Source organism: Hyperoodon ampullatus (assembly GCF_949752795.1).
Source record: "Hyperoodon ampullatus genome assembly, chromosome: 12".
Lineage (NCBI taxonomy): Eukaryota > Metazoa > Chordata > Mammalia > Artiodactyla > Ziphiidae > Hyperoodon > Hyperoodon ampullatus.
In genome coordinates this window covers 30,722,110-30,740,314 of record NC_136925.1, presented here as the reverse complement: position 1 = coordinate 30,740,314, position 18,205 = coordinate 30,722,110, and positions in this window count along the sequence as shown.

Here is an 18,205-nt window from a genome sequence, read left to right as displayed (position 1 = left end):
ACTCATGGGCAAAGACTTGAACACCTTACCCAAAAGAGCAATAGTCATTGTCTCTGAGATATGGAATAAAGTGCAATTTTTTTGTTTACCTTTTAATATGAATTTTCCAAAATTTTACAGTGGAACCTGTATCACTTTTCTGAAAAGAAAAAAGTAGCTTTTAAAAAAGTTTCTACCAAAATATCTACCATAAATAATTATTTTTTATTGGTAAATTCTATTGGCAAGTTCTAGAAATGGTACAAACATGTTTCTTTTCTTGAGAAACACACATTTATCTAAAAACATTTGTGATAAATTATTTTCCCCTGGAGATAATTATTTTTTAATGCCCACTAGTTATTTTTACAGAGACATTAGGTTAGGCTACAATGTGAAACTCACAATGTCTGAAGCTGAAGTCACCATCTTCCTGTTTATACTCATTCCTCTAGCATTCTTTACATCTGAAAATTGCAGTGTTGTCCTCTCAGTCTCTTAGAGTTAAAAATCACAGACAGCTTCCACATCAAAATTCTCTCCTGACTCCCCAATTCATCCATCATGCAATGCTAGGCTTTTTTTTTTTAATCATAATGTCCTTCTTCAAAATCACTAATAACTGCATTGTCTAAGGACTAGAACTACAATTCTAGTTGAGTGTTTGACACTTACCCTTGTCTGGCCCAATTTACCTTTCCAGGTATATTTTCCAGAATACAAGATACATCTTATGCCCTATACAAAATGACTTGCTGTTTCCCTTACATTCTGTACACCACTCTTTCTCACCTTCATTCCATATTTCAAACTTGGAATCTGTTTATCCTAACTCATTCTTCCAACCTCAATATCTGTGGCTGTTGAAATCTTATTTTTCCTTTAAATCTTTGATCAGTTCCTTGAAACTTTTCCTATTTAAAAAATCCCCATCAGAATCCATCTCCTCTCTGATCCTCTATGTTGAGTCTATATGTCAAGGACTATGTTGAGCCTCCTTTATAGCACTTTTTATAATCTCCCTTATGTAATGTGAGTGATGCCTACATCCATTTTCCTCAATAGATAAAAATATCCTTTAGGATAGGGACCATGCTTTTGTATCACCTAAAACACACAAAGTACAGATCTTTGCACAATAAATGGCTGTTAAATTGAATTGATTTAAATTACATTAGAAGTCATTTGAAAGTGCTAGCAAAATACCATTAATGGTGTCTGTGTAAGATGCTTTGAATTAAATGTGAGGACAAATACATTAATGCTAACATGCTCTCAAGCAAACACCACCAGCTCTGCAGTGAAGATTATCAAACATCAGCTTCCCTACCTGGGACTTGTGATTTGAATGCCTGATTCTGTAAGTTCAGAACAAGTTCACTTTTCTTGTTTGAACCAAGACCAGAAAAGTGCTTCATAAGATCAATATAAGAAAAAGTGTAATAGATGCACAATTTGAGAAGTGATCTGAGATCATTTTATGTGTAAGAACATGTTTGTGCTACTACAATGAAAAGAAAGTGAGGAAAGCAGAAGAAATGTTGTGTGACCCCCTTCTCTCTACTCTTCTCCCCTCAAAGCAAATTAGCAAACAATTGATGATCCAGATTTTCCTTTTTTTGAAAATCAAATAATCTTCCTCTAAAAGTGATTATTTGATCATTGCTGTATATGGGAACATGTTAAATGTGGTTTGACATCCCTTCAAGAAAGAAACTGCTGTGTTGGCACTCAAATGTCCTTTGTAAATGTGTGAAGGCTTTTAATAATAACTGATTTTTAATTTATAGTAATGGAACAAATATCAAATGACATTGCTTATAATGCATTTTTAAGAATCCACTTTTCAGCTGCATAGCACAGGGAGATCAGCTCGGTGCTTTGTGACCACCTAGAGGGGTGGGATAGGGAGGGTGCGAGGGTGGGAGGGAGACTCAAGAGGGAGGGGATATGGGGATATATGTATACATATAGCTGATTCACTTTGTTATACAGCAGAAACTAACACATCATTGTAAAGCAATTATACTCCCATAAAGATGTTAAAAAGATAATATTGGGGGAATAAAGCATGTTGCATAAAAAAAAGAATCCACTATTAATTTCTATTATAGAAACATGTATTCCTATGGAAACCCAAGATGCTGTCCATGGTCCTGATGCTCACACAGCATCAGAGCAGCAAAATCCCAGATATAAAAGAATCATAAGGGGAGCCTTAATTGTGCAGTATATTCTTATAATCATTTAATTTCTCACTCGATTCAAGTGTCAATATTTTGCTTAATTTCTTATTTATTAATTTTCATATAAAGTTGTGGCCTATATAGACTATAAGCCACTGACCTCTCTTATACCAAGTGCTTAATGTCATATATATAGCAGTATAGCTTTAAATAGCTGAAAAATAAACTGTGTGTAACAGTAAAACAATGAAACAAATCATTAACTCCTCAGAAGACCATGGTAACTTGGTAAATCTCTGGTGGTGTGTGTGTGTGTGTGTGTGTGTGTGTGCACATGCACATGTGTGTTTCTCATTTTTTGTCTAGCTTCTGTGTTCAGATGGATTCTGTTATTCTGTTGTTACAGGGTGTCAATGAAATCAACAAAAAACCTTTACACACAATGTACACCCAAAATTTGCTTTAGTTTAAAAAACTAAATTTTCTTTAAAATATTTTAAAGACTGAAGTATTCCAATCTATAATTATAAAGAGATGTCGACTCTCTTGATAGTAAAGTTGTTTAGATCAATTATTTCCACTGTCATTATGTCATAAATTCTAATGAAATTCCTTAAGTCAATGAAAACAACACACCAAATAAATAAAATGATTTTAAATCCAGAAATAAAACTCAGGGCTTAATTTGTTCCTCTGTCCAGATATTCAGGGCAAGGTTGGACCTGACTGGTGATACACTGCAGTAAGTGCTAAAATTTAGAGGCTTGATAAGATCAGCTATAAGAGTGCTACTTTAAGTTTGAATTCTTTCCATTTATCATCATGTGTCACACCTGAAATACTACCCAAATTCAGTGTATATTTTGTATGTGTGGTAATCTAACTTTATAGGCAATAGTCTAGTGATCCTTGTTTACTATCAAGATGTAATGCTGGTGATTAAATTACAGATGACACACCACATCAATTCTTATTAGAGATGTGCAGGCAGTAAAGTGTTTACATTTCAGTAGATGATTTGAGCCATCTCTCTCTCACACTCCTCATTATATTAAACTTGGTGATTATCAGTGAGTATTTCAGACTACAGTTGCCCAAGTTAAACATTTAGCATCTTATTAAGGCAGTTTTTTTTTATATATTCTCATGTTAGTACTTCTCTAGGTGGTTATAAATATTAAATGAGATGAGGTATATCAGAATGGTTTGTACATTTTAAAGTCCTATAAAAATAAGATGGGACATGATATTTATGGAACAAATATTTATTTAGCATCCATTATGTGTCAGGCATTCCTGTAGGTACTGGGGCTAAGCTAGCTGAAAAAGAAACTCCTGCCTTCATGAAGCTTATATTCTAGTGAGGTAGACAGACAATAAAGAAGAAAAATAGAGTATTTCATGATGGTAAGTCTTATAAAGAAAAATAAAGAATAGGGAGTGATAGAGTGAATATTAAGAGGTAAAATTTAAAATAGAATGGTAAGGGGAGGTCTTGTGAGGAGATGTCTTTGAACAAAGATCTAAAAGAACCAGAGAAGGGATTTCTGGAAGGAAACTGTTCCAAGCAGAAGGTACAGCAAGTTCTAAGTCAGGAGCATGTGTGGTATGTTTGAGGAACATCAAAAAGACTAATGTGACTGAAGCAGCATAAGTGAGGGGAAGAGTAATAAGATATGATGATAGAGCTAAGATAACACAGGAAGAAGATAATGTAGAGGGCTGTAGACCTTACAGTCTTTGGTTTGCCATGTGACTGGCTTTGGCCAATGGAATGTGAGCAGCAGTGACATTGTTACTCTGGAGAACTCATGTGGGCCTCACCTTCCTTTTCTTTCTTCTGAACTGCTACTGACAACTATACAGTTGGTGGCTCCTATAATAAGCTGGGTCCTGGGGTGTCCAAGATGAAAAGATATGAAGTATAGTGTTCCTCTCACCTATAATAGGCAGATAATGGCAATAAGAAATGAGCCTTTGATATTTTAAGGCACTGAGATTTTGGGGTTGTTTGTTACTACATCATAATGGAACTCCTCATACAGGCAATCTTTGGAGTTTTTTTTGAGCAGAGGTGTTACATAATCTGACTTCTGTATCAAGTGGGTAATCCTAGCACCTGCACTGAGAATAGTCCATAGAGGTCAAGGACACATACAGGAGATGAGAAGGGGACTATTGCACTTATACAAGCAAGAGATAACCGTAGTTCAGACCAAAGAAATAGCAATGAGGATAGCAAAACATGGTAGAATTGTAGGTATATTCTGAAAAAAAGCAAATAGTATATTCTGATGTATTTGATGTGGGATATGAGAGAAAGAGGAGATTTAAAAATGACTTCCAAGTTTTTGACTTGTACAGTTGGAAAGACAGAGTTGTAATTTACTGAAATGGGAATGACTATGGAACAAATGACTTTTGAGGATCAGGAGTCTTATTTTGTACATGTTAGGTCTGAAGTATTTGTTAGCCACGTAACTGAAGATGTGAAGTAGATATGTCCATATGTAAGTCTGGAGTCTGGGACAGATATCTAGGCTGGTGATACCTTTTAAAGAATAATCTCTATAGATGCATTCAGTTATTTAAAAATATTTTTTCACCTAATTCCAATATCTAGATCCTCTAAGGATTTGTTTCTATCAGCTCTCTTTTATTCCTCTCTCTTTTAAAATGATGTGGTATTTTCTTTTGGAATTTTTAGAAATTTTTGGTTGAATGGTAGATATGATGAATGTAAAAAAAACCAAACATGGCAGAAGCTGCAGATGATGCTATGTTCTTCCAGAGACAATCCACCCATCCTTGCCTAAGCCAATACCATGGTCAGGCTGGCTTGTGACCCTCAAAGGCTCAGTTTATCTCTAGCTGACCCGTGATCCTCTCTCCTGTCAGGCCCCAAATTCTAATCTTGGTCTTGTGAGGCTGCTGAAATCTCTACTCCGCTTTCAGAGTCTTTCTGCTTATGCTTGGGGTCTCTTGCCCCATTCAGCACTGGAATTTTAAAACTGTCCTGAAGAGATAACTATCCATGTGCATGAAGTTCCTCCAAGTCTCTGTCCAATCTCTTCTAGTTTCTCTTTCCCCTAGAAATGACCCCCTATAAATACAAAGGCTTAATTCTAAGCCTCTTATTTGCTCAGAACTGACAAGTGGGCCAAAATAAATGGCTAAGAAAGTCAGCTGACTTCTAGGAAGCTCTTACCTTTCCCAAGTTTTAGCATTTTCAGTTCTTGTTGCCTCTGCAGTTCTCTTCTGGCTTCACACAGATGATTTCTGATTTTTTGTTTTGTTTTGTTTTTGGCTATCACAGTTGTTCTTGGTAGAATGCTGGTGTTCTGCTACCCACTCCATACCACCCAGAAGTGAGAGTTCAGACAATATTTAAAGTTATGAGACTGGTTGACATATCAAAAGGAATGAATGAAATAGAGAACAGAATTGAGTCCTGCAGTTTGGAGTATTCCAAAGTTGAGATTTATCCACAAATACAAGGAAATAAATCATATTCTGTATGATACTGAAGTATATTTAAGAAGATCATATAATGTAATTGTCTTATCACTTTTCAGTATTCAAGCTTATTTTCTTTTCAAATGATTTACTGATTAACAGATAAATGTGGGGTCCCAGTTGGCACAAATTCTTTTGGGCCTCTTCTTATAATTTCCTTTTTTTCCACCAGAAGAACTGAAAAGGGTCATTTTGTTAACAATTTCATTCACGGGTTAAAGCCAAAAATACTTTCAATATGAGTTAAATTTACATATGAATAAAATTGTAGAAGCTCTTGAAACAAGTACATTCAGTCTCTTATGACTATCGATTAGTGTCTCAGTAGCAATGAGATAAAATAGTCAAATAGGGTAATTTAAGAGGAGTTTAATGAGAAGACAATTTACAAAGAGTGTTTGCAAGGGGTATTGTCATACCTTAGGGCTAGAGATACAAGGTATTATTATCACCCCTAAGCCTGAAGGGGCAAAGAAGGGAACATTTACTAGAACCAGGAGACAAAGGGGTCAGGTGTTGACAGGCACCCACAGTGACCCCAAAGAGAGTTAGTCTCAATCCTCCTTTCTATTTTTGCCTGTGCTTCCAAAGGGGAAGCCAGAAAACAAGGTATCCTATGAGTTCATTCTTACAGGTAAACTTCCAGCACAACATAGATCTCCCTCTCTCTCTCCCTTTCGTTCCTTTTCCAGAATTGCCATATGGCTCTAGAGTAAACTCAGCTACAGTAATACTACTTAGACCGTGAAAAATATGGCACGTCTTAGCATTACTCACATAACTTTGTAAATTCATTTAATGGAACTCTGTTACCAAGCTGATAAAACAGTAAAGATATGAATTGGACTTAAACAATGTACTTAATAAACCTGTCCTGAATATAGAGTATCAGGTATTTCCTCTTATAAGCATTCTTCATATTCTTATAAAAAACTATCCTGCCATGTGTCACACACACACACAAAACAGTTTGGGAGTAGTTTGCTGAAAATATAAACATCAGAAAACTAGATGACATGGAAGGTTGGGAACCAACTTATTTTAATCTGGTCCACATTCATAGGAGCTTAGTCTAGAACCTTTGAGACTGAACTTCTGCTTTTGAAGCCTAAGTGTTTAGAAGCATAGGCTCATGTTTTAATCTCAACTCACTCTTTACATGTAATTGATATTATAATGTAATTTCACTGTAAATATCAATAGAGAAGTTACAATGCCAAAGGACATAGAGACTGAGCTGGACATCTCAGAGTTGTGGATTACTGCCATATCATTAATACATATTAGACATTGTAAATCATCCAAAAACTTGACTCAAAAAGCTGCCTTAAAGTCTCACGATGACTCACTCTGTTTCTGGGTCCCTGGTGTGAGAAGAGGGGTCTATAACTAAATTTGTAGCCCTTGATGAAACTGCTCCCTTCCCTGCGTGTTTTTTAATCTTTATGAAAGATGCCATAATTCTCCAGTGACCCACAAACAAAACACTGAAATGATGTATTCATCCATTCATTTAATCAATGACCATTTATCAACCATTGCCATCCTGGAGATAAAGTCAAATGAGACAAATGAGGCTGAGTGGGTCTCATCTAGAAGGCATGATGGAAAAGTTAACAGTACTCTAAACCTCATAATAGATCTTTGCTCGGTGAGCTACTGAAGTCCTGGAAAGATGCTAAAAGATCTTATGTGTACAGGTCTGTGAGGGAGTGTACTCCAAGGAAAGCCTACTCCCCTTTCTCTAAACAAGGATTACATTCACTTCATGTCTAAAATGTTTCTTGGAAATCATTCTCTTGTCTCTATTATGGCTGCAAGGATGCAAGTTGAGGACTTCTTACTTCTTATTCGGCCTTGTTGCAGTTGTTCCTTACTTAGTCTCCTAACCTCCAATTTCACCTACCTGCAACCCACCCTTCCCAATTATTGGCACTTTATTTTTCCTGGAGCACAGTGTCCTCACCCTATCTTGACCTCTTCATCTACTCTCTGCTCTAAACTACACTCCTAAGTGTTTACCTTGTTCCCTCCTGGCATGTCCTTCCTTGCTCATCTCTCATTTCCATCTTTGTAAATCTTGTCATTTCCTCAAAATCTGGTTGGAAGTAAACATTCTTTCTTCTAAGCTTCCATAAGTGTTTGTATTTTTTCATAGTACTTATGACAGTCTGCTTTGTTTTATGCTTTATCTGTCTTGGAAGATTCTAAGCTTTTTGAGGGTTCTGATCACACCATTTACTTATTTTTCTATGTCCGTCCTCATAGCAACTGGTATGATGTCTTTACCTTTGGGCGGCTGGGGGAGGACTTAAATTTTTAAAACTTGAATTATGCAAACATTGCATAACTGTTAGAGCAGACTAGAGATAAACTCTAATTCGATCTGGTACTAACAAATTTTGGTGTCAGGTGGAGTGACACTGCAAAAGCATTAAACTTGTCTCTTACATACATTCAGTGATTAAAGAGTCATTTCACTGAAAGAAGCAAAAGTTATAACTTTTACATACGTAAGTCAGTACAGAGAAATCTCATTGAAAACATTTAACAGCCTCCTATGTTCCCAGCTCCGTATTGAATTCTATCATAAACATGCCCTCGTGTAGCCTATATGTTGCATGTTGAAACCAGAATCTTGAAATGAAATACTTCCTTTTCTTAAAAAAATTGTAATTTAGTAGTTTTGCTTTCATGTAAAAATTTTCATGCAGAGTATGTTTTATATTTTGAAACACAAATTCCCTACCTTAAAAACAATCCATTTCTTCCCCATGTAGAGCTGTCAGAAAGAAGGAGAGATTCAGTAAACTGCATGTCACTATCAGCCATTGATAGCCAGTGATCTGTTCCAAATCCAAAGGCTAAACCAAACCTCATGCTGCTGTATGTCAGATACAATTGGTCCACAGTCAAAGTTTTACAGCTCAGACAGGGCACACTTTATCCTTCAGGCTGCTACTCAAGATAGCCACGACCCTGAGGAGAACCAGTCAACAAAACAGACAGACAAGAGGATGTGATTTGTATGCATCCCTGAGCCAGCTCACATCACCCCTGACCTACAGGTCAGGCTGCAAATGACAGCAGGGTGCATGCACCTGATCAGACAGAATATTCTCATTATAAAGCCTGGGAAGAGGGGGCAACTCCTCTGTGTTTACCCACAGACCAGATGCAATCTACCTAGGAAATGAGCCAAAAAAAAAAAAAAAAAAAAAGGTACTGATTTAGCTCAACAGGAAGATGTGACTGACATGTCAATACCTTACAAAATTTTTAATCAATCATTTATCCTGATAAACTTGGGTGAACACAGGATGATTACACAAAGGGAAGTTTATCAAAGAGAAGCAACAGTTTGTTTAATCACAGATGGGTCATCCAAAGAGAGCTAACCCAAAAAGAATAATCCTTATTGAACTGCAATAGAGAAACCTCATCAAATACACTTGGCCACCATCATTTGTTTTTAGAATAGATTTTGGTTAAGCATGAGTGTGAAATGGTAGTGCAAGCCTACAAATGTAGTTTCTTTTAAATTATTGGAAGGCGGTGAAAGCTTTCATATTTTTAAATGAAATCTGGATTTCCAAAAAGATCTGCATTGAAATGAGAATGATTGTGGAGGAGGTTAGACCAAATTGCCACATGTGGTAATTCTTAAGAACGGGGAAGAGGACTCTGTCTTGGATTATTGGAAGTAGCTTTGCCTGAGGCCAGTAGAGTAGAGATGACCTCTGGAGTTCCCCATGAGAGCATGATTCAGAATAGCAGTATCTTAAATATTGTTAACATTCATCATACCACTGCCCTGACACACCCTGGGTGAAATTTCACTGTCTAAACTGTACTAATTACATACACCAAACCCCATCATGACACAGTTGGTGTGTAAAGTCAGTCTTAATCTGAAACACCTGAGTAATAAATAAAGGAGCTCATGTATATGAATGTGTATATTCATAATTTATATTTGTCTATATTTCATCATAAACAATGTCTTTATACTCACAAGAATACTGAGATAGTGAATGGAATCATGCAGATGAGATCCCTGAGGAAGCTTAAACACAGCCCTAGCCAACAATGTCCAGTTTATATCTCTTTAGCAACATGTAGTAGAAAGGCTGGGTAAATCAAATTTCTCTCAACGAGCGTTCCCTTCCCCTTAGACAGTAAGTTCACAATTTCACAGACAATGTTCTCTTTAGATTTATGTTCTCAACATATAGAACAATGCCTGTTCATGCTGAAAAAGACCTAGGCTTGAAGGTATGCAAGTGATCAACTAATAAAACCTGCAGCTGATGTTTCCTAAGGAAAAGCAGGTAGAATTCCTTCTCTTTCCTTTAATGTTTAGTTTGGCCTCTTAGGATTTTTTTTTTTCTTTTTTTTCTGCTAGGCTCATCCTTCATGTTTATATCAACCAAATTTTAGCTTTAGTGTTTTAAACTATATTGACTGCAGAAAGCTCGTGGAGATAAGGGAAAAGACATTCAAGTGGCAGCACATATGCTAATCTTGTGACGGGGCAAATTTTACTTATACCTTCTGGGCCTTATCTTTTAAAAATTTGAAATATAAGAATAGTTAGGCTGATATCATAAAATTATAATACTTTTTTTTCTTTGTTTTTTGTGGTATGTGGGCCTCTCACTGTTGTGGCCTCTCCCGTTGCGGAGCACAGGCTCCAGACGCGCATCCTCAGCGGCCATGGCTCACGGGCCCAGCTGTTCCGCGGCATGTGGGATCTTCCTAGACCGGGGCATGAACCCGTGTCCCCTGCATCGGCAGGCGGACTCTCAACCACTGTGCCACTAGGGAAGCCCCATAAAATTATAATACTTTTTAAATGAGAATATATGTGAAATTATTTGTAATACATAAAATGCTATTAAATGTGAATCATCATGTTATTTTTTTCTCCCTTTGGAGAGATCCCAACATAAAGGTCTTATAAGGAAATTCTATTTAATAATATGGGAGTTTGGTAATAAATAAGTTCTGCCATATATTCTGCACCATCTCATGATGTGATGCTAAATAACAAGAAATAGGATACAGAAGAGAAACTGGTGTCCTTTGGCATAAGGAAATTTTAAATTTAGATAAACAACGAACATTTTTTAATGTAAAAAGTGTCTCATATAATATTCAAATTTAACTGGGTAACCTGTATTTTATCTGGCAAGCCTACCTTGGCATCAATAAAAAAATTTAAGCCTTGATTAATTGTAACCCAGCTTTCTTCTAAAACTGTCCTCTTGACCCCCTTATTAAGTGGATCTTATTATTTTGTCTTCATTTTCATTGGTTGATTGTACAGATATCTTTTATAATAAACAACCTCAAATCATCTGGGGGAAATAGAAAGACAACGACTAAGAGATTTTTAAACATGCAATGTGTTTTATTAATGTCTGAACATTCCTTCCCCCCCTCAATCGTTCATTTGATACATATCCCTGGGGCACAAGCTAGGTGACAGGCACTGTGCTAGGTATCAGCATACTCTGGGATCCACCCTCACCATTTATATAGTCCTTTGTATTGCCAGGGTTGGAAGTCTGCAAACTATATATTCTCAGTTCCTTTGACCTAGCTAGCTATTAGGTTCTGGCTAATGGGATGCACTGGCCTCACCGGAAGGTAAGGGAAAAGGAAAAAGCTATTTTTCCTTTCCATCAGTTTTCATCAGCAGCAGTTGTGGGTGACTGGGAATTATTGCAAAGGGCTATCAGCTTCAGCAGCAACAACACTAATTTCAGAAGCCTCCATAAGACTTCAGACTTCTTGATGTCTTGCCCTTTGGCAGCAGTGTGATTACAACAGCAGTGGCGGCTGCAGAGGCCATGCCTCCTGGGAACCCAGCAGTGAGTGTGGGATCATGGCCATCATCCAAGAGATGGTAGCAACTTCCTAATCTTTATGTAAAAACATTCTAATGCTTTGTACCCCTCTAGTTCCTTCTCATATTTTTATTCTTCTATTTCCTCCAATTAGTCTGTAATCCATGGCTTGTATTAAAATGCTGATATTTAAAATACCTGGAGTCATTTCTGCTTTATTGACTAGACGTTGACTGATATAAGAGTTTATGGGTGGAAAAGTTTGAGAACCGTTGCTCTACAACATCACTGCCAGTTTACACCATCTTTGGAATCATGTGACCCAAAAGTAATGGAAGAATCTGTGGCTCTTTTTAGTCACAAAGACCTTCCAACATGGGGATTTTAGGGAGGAGTCTACAATTACTAATAAGCTATATAAAAATCAGAGCTACATCAAAGGAGCTTCCACTTACATGGTCAGCAGGAAAGTAAACTTTTATGGTCAAATTTTGTGTCCTTAGCCACTCATCAATAATAGCTTGACCAGATTGCTGGTAATAGTAATACATGTAATATGAGAGGGGAAAAAAGGCCTGTAGATATCATTAATATAAAATTTAAAAAATTTCCTTGAGATTCTATTAGGAGAGAAACTTATTGGCAGATGATCTGTATTTTACATAATTCGGTTGAATTGAGTTTGTCTGGTTTACTTCTCTGCTCCTAGATGGATCAAAGCCTTTAATCAATGTAGAGTTTTCAAAACACCTTTTTATTGAATCTGTTACAGTATTTCATTATCCTATAGTCAAGACATTATATCTTATCTCTAATTAAATTTTCTTGAAATTTCAGTCTGTTTGCTCTTTATCTTTACTTGAAAAGAAGAATGCATCTGGATTCTTCCTTAACACTGCACATACTCCTGAAGATAATTAATCATTAGCCCTCTTCCCCAGTATTCTCATTTTTTTTTTTTAGGTGAAGAAATCTCAATTCCATTGACCTTTAGACATGATTGTTTCCATCACATTACGTAGTCCTCTGCACAGAGTATAACTGATGTAAGTTGGCCCATCCTCTAACTGCCACAATTAGAGCTAAGGTTTTTCTAATCCTGTTAAAGAGTGTCACCTAAGAAATTATTTAAAGGAAAAATATTTGTTTTGCTTTCACAAGAATGCAAAAATTTGTGTGGAGAATATCTGACAGAAATATGGATGGAGTTAGAAATTACCCAGGACTATTGGTCTGACTTCATAAAATGCTTTCTAAATGCACAGTCTCATGGATCAGATGTTCCCAAATTATCTTAGTTCAAGCAACATTTTCCTCTTTCACAGGGGAGCATTCTAACCTAAGTTTATAAAACCAAATAAGTTAAGTGTACTCAGTAAGAAAACTTTGTCCAAAATCTGGTTTGAGATAAAGTCTGAACTGGAACAGTTGATAAAACAGTGGCTGTTGGTTTTGTGCTTTTCTCCTTAAGTCACTAGAAACTTAAAATGTTGAATTCTTAAAGAACCAGCAAATAAACCCCCAAAGGAAAAAAAAGAAGCCTAATGTTCATTCCTGTATTAGACTATGTTGTAGTTCCTGGTTGAGGTCAGGCACATAGTAGGTACTTAACGCAGGGTATAGAGTTAATTATTAAATAATGACAACAGTAATGTGTTTTAAAGTAGTAGTTTAAACATAATAACAATAATAGTGAATTTGAAATCTATTTGGCAATTTCAAAATGCTTTATAAGTCATACCTGAGGGGGAGAAAAACCAATTATTTATGACAAAGTGCTCATCAGTGCTTTACATTGTAGTGCAATCTTTTTTTTTTTTAAATAAATTTATTTATTTATTTTTGGCTGAGTTGGGTCTTTGTTGCTGCGCGCTGGCTTTCTCTAATTGTGGAGAGCAGGGGTACTCTTCGTTGCGGTGCACGGGCTTCTCATTGCTGTGGCTTCTCTTGTTGCAGAGCACGGGCTCTAGGCATGTGGGCTTCAGTAGTTGTGGTACATGTGCTCAGTAGTTGTGGCTTGCAGGCTGTAGAGCGCAGGCTCAGTAGTTGTGGCACACGGGCTTAGTTGTTCCGTGACATGTGGGATCTTCCGGGACCAGGGCTTGAATCCATGTCCCTTGCATTGGCAGGTGGTTTCTTAACCACTGCACCACCAGAGAAGTCCCTGTAGTGAAATCTTAATGTATAGTATATAATATGCTACATGGCTTGTATCATGAAAAATTACAAGAACAATCTGTTGATTTTATTTTTAAAGATTAATATAGTATACATATTTTATGCATGTACACTAGAATAAGCATAAAAACAAAATATTAGTTTACAAATATATGAAAAACAAAAAATGCATTCATTCATAGATAGAAATAAATTCTGAAATATTTATGCCAGTGGGCTTTTCCTTAATTACCTTTAGCTAATGAATGTATGTAAAATGTTTATCCATTGCAAAGAAGATCATCTATTTGATTTGTAAAGTACATTTAGATTATTGAATTTTAAAGTCTGTAATGTTTATATAACTGCAGAGGTTTTCACGTGACTTTTCCAGTGCCTGGTGAGGTAACAATGTGAATACTTTTAGATCAACATTAGGAAGCTTTTTATGTTATGTAATAACTTTTATCCTATTGAGCTGATACAGTTTACTTAATCTTCTGAGTTTACTAATTAAGAGTCATGGAATAATAATCTGGTAGAACCTGGTTTTAAGAATAATAATATTGGACTGAAAGCAAAGGACCCAGATTAGAAATCATGGAAGTAATGGCACTCAGGGATATTTTGAATGAGGTTTCTTTCTTCTACCCTCCCTCACTCTGTCTCTCTGTCCCTCTTTCTTTCTACATTCATTGAGTACATCAACCAGGAAATCCTAATACTATAAATTCAACCCATTTATTTTCACCTGGTGTAAAATCATATGTGATAGTAATAATGGATGGGAAAAGGGATTTAGGCTTTGGAGTCAGATTTGCCACATGGCTCCACTCTTTACCGACTAAGGAACTTGAGTTCGTTAGTTAACCTGTAGGAATCTCAGTTTTCTCATCTGCAAAAATATAGAAATTAGCACCATCTCAGATTTTATGATAAGAATGACATAATGTATACAGAATTGTTAACCCTATGCCAGACACAAACTTTATGCTATTTATTATTATTTTACTGTTTCAGGGACTGTTGATGAGTAAGATAAAGTACTTTCTTTCCTTTGATTTTTCTCCTGTGTAGAATGAAATTGTTGGATGATCTTGAAATTTCCTTCCAACGTCAAAATCTATGGATTTATAATCCTTCCTTCTTAATGATGCTCTTGTCATGGGGGTAACTGTATAGTCATCTGGTCTTTCTTAGCTAACTTGCACGTGAATGTGTTAGTAACAGATGCATGATCTGAAGACCGAGCAGGTGACCTAGGTTCCAGACGCTTTCACAGCCCACAGTGGAATAATAAATCTGCAATTTTAATGAACTGAAAGTAATTTTACAATCTGAATTAGTATAAAGATTTTGGAGTAATCCAGAAAACAGATTAAATAACAGCAGCGGCAATGATAGCAGCCTCGTCCAGGAATATTATAAAGAAGGAATCAAGTGACATTTTTTGGTGGCACGTTGAGTGCCACTCAACTTAATCAAGTGCTAGAACTTAATCAACAACTGTTAGTGTTTGTTGAACTCCTATTGTACATTGAGCCTTCAATAGAATCTTCAAGAACTTAAAGGAGAGGAAAAGGGTGTGATGGGATACTAATATCTAGGATGTCCTTCCACTTCCTCCAATCTTTATACTGTCTGTCCCTAATTGGCTTGTCATCACAGGATCCCACAAACATCAGAGAAGGGGGTCTATGTCTGATTCTTTTTTATACTGCTCATGTCTATACAGTAGGAGCTCCAATTAATATTTTTTGATACAACAAAAAAAAAGTGAGTAAAATTTCCTCTGGAACATTCCAATAACTCATAGGGTAAATTCTAAGAAGTGATTCTTTTCAACACAGGCGATGCCCGAGGGGGCAAAAAGGATGATTTTTTAATTTAGTACACCTTTTAAAAATGGGAAAAAGTATATTTTGCACAGTCCCACAATGTGGGACATGAAAACTAACTGAAGGGATTTTTTTTCAAGATTTACTAGGCCTTTTGTTTGAGAAATGACTTTAAAACTTTCAGTAAGGGAGTCTCTCCCTGCCCCCCAGAAGTTATAATAGTGAAAAAAAAATATGGAGGCTCTAGTTTCTGCTGTCAGTTAACATTGTACTGACCATTTGAATTTCCAAACTCTGTAGGTTGAATGGATATTCTTGAAACAAAGATCAGAATTTATTTGAATCATGAATAATGTTAAAGATTAATTTTTGATTATTTTAAAAGAATATCCTTTGCTTTTCTCCAGTCACATCTTAAAATTTCATAGATAAAAGTATTATGGTCACTCATCTGGAACTCAACTTCATTATTTCTTTCTCTGATGATCCATTGTAATAACTGAACAGTATCTTCCAAGTTAGAGGGCCTTTTTTTCACATGACACCCTTTGCTTCCTCCTCATCTCCACTGAACAAGACTACATAGCATCAAACTTGAAGCTTGGAAAGACCCTGAATACCTTCCGAATTTCTACCCAAGATATGAAGAGTAAGACTCAACAATTAAGGCAAAAGCAAGATTAGAGTTACTTTCTGGGACACTGACAGCCACAGAGATGGATTTTAGTCTTTGTAAAAGTGTGCTTTTGGGTTTAGGGTTTCCTCACTTCTTTTCACTCATCCAAAAATGAGTTGAATACATATGTAAATAAAACATCTACAAGAATTCTTATGTAAATAAAAAAATATAGCATTCAGAGAAAGAAAAGAGCAGTAATAAAGGAGAGCTAGTCCTGTGGGGCTTTGTGAACAAGGGAGGGAATGATTTCTTTGTGTCACAACAAAACGTAACCCTGCCCATGAAAGGAAGGAGACAGAAGGCTAGTTTCTGCTAAAAGCCTGGTTGCATGTAACTGACCCAGCGGAGGAATCCTGGTTCTATCTCTAGGGCTCGTTAGCTGCTCAACATGGATCCTACGTGTACACAGGATACCTGCGTCTGTTCTCCTTTTTAAAACAAAAGAGAAACCAATCCTAATCAGCAGGATTATATTTGAAACTATTTCTAGTGAGCTGTATTATTGCTTAAAGAGAAAGTTAAAGACAAGCAAGCAAATTATGCCTTTAATTAAAGTTTTGGGGTCTTTGTTCTAATGCTGCTGGTTGCTAACCAGAGGAGAATGTCCCTCCTTCTCTGCTACCTTGTTAGATTCATGTCCTAAACATACCAGTTCCTCGTGGAGCTGGACATTTTAAGTGTGAACAAAACCAGTACCACTTGAGCAAAATATCCTCTGAGGTTGGCAGCCTCTTCCTAAAATGTTTTCTATGGTTGCTGCGTTACTTTATGACAGTTCACATCCAGGCACAAGCCATAATAAGTTATATAAGGGGGGCAAGGTTCTGTGAAATATTCATGAACAGTTAAGTCAGTAATCTGCAAATTATGGATATTGATGCTTTTCAGGTTTTGAGCAGTAAAGATAGCTAATCACTATCTTGTATGCTTTTATCCAAAATCTCAGAGAGAATAAAAATTGCACAAGTATTGCTTCCTTCTCATGTTACTGATCTGCCATTTGCTACGCAGCTCTTGTTAGGTTTAAAACACGTGAATGAGACATTTCTTTTAGTAGACTTACTGTTAGGCACTTGATTGAAAACACGTCAAATGTTTCACATCAGTTTTTCTTCTCCTCCCCAGTACTACATTGTTAGATTTTTGTGACCTAAAAATTAAGCAAATTTGTATAAATATTACACACCTGAAAAAAATAACTTTTTAGAAATAGATCCCCATGGTAATTATTTGATACTTCCCTCGTTTGCAAAGAGATGGTACTAAATTTTTTTTGTACAGGTTGGAATAAAAAAATACAAACCTATTTTGTACCTGGCTTTAGATTTTTGAAAAAACTTCAACATACTATTCAAACATGACAGGAAGAATCTGTCATTTGGCACACATTAATTAAAATGGTAGTGAAAACTCTAAAGGCTAGAAAACGCCCCTTTAAACAAGTCAAAAACAACAATCTAGATTTTTAAAAAATTTCCCCAAAGGGAAAAATACACAAAGAAGCAAGAATCAATTATTATACAACACACAGAAATAAGCAAGGATTCAAAGACTTTCTTAAGAGTAGCTTTATCCCAAAGGTAATTATTATCCGTGCTCTCTGGGGTGGGAGAAAATCCTACAGTAACTTTCAGTGAATCTCTCTGACCCCTGTAACAACTTGGATGTCTTCTCACTATAACTCAGTTAATAGAAAGGCATCTTGCTTTCTGAATATCACACCTGCAGTCGTCAGCCCTTGGGAGTCATTCAGTTCATTGGTAAACACAAGCTACATACATCAAAAGTTTCCACTTTCTCTAGCTCTTTATAACACCAAGGTCCCTCCTCTCTCCCCGGGCTCCTTGCAGCTATCTAGGGAATCTTTCACTTTTTGTCCTTTCCCGACCCTTCTGGACCACATTTTCTCTTCTTATTCAGGCCATCTGCTCTCAAGGAAGGTAAAACTTCTGCTAGGAAAACAATCAGCATCTCTAGCAATTAGCAGCTTTTGTGACC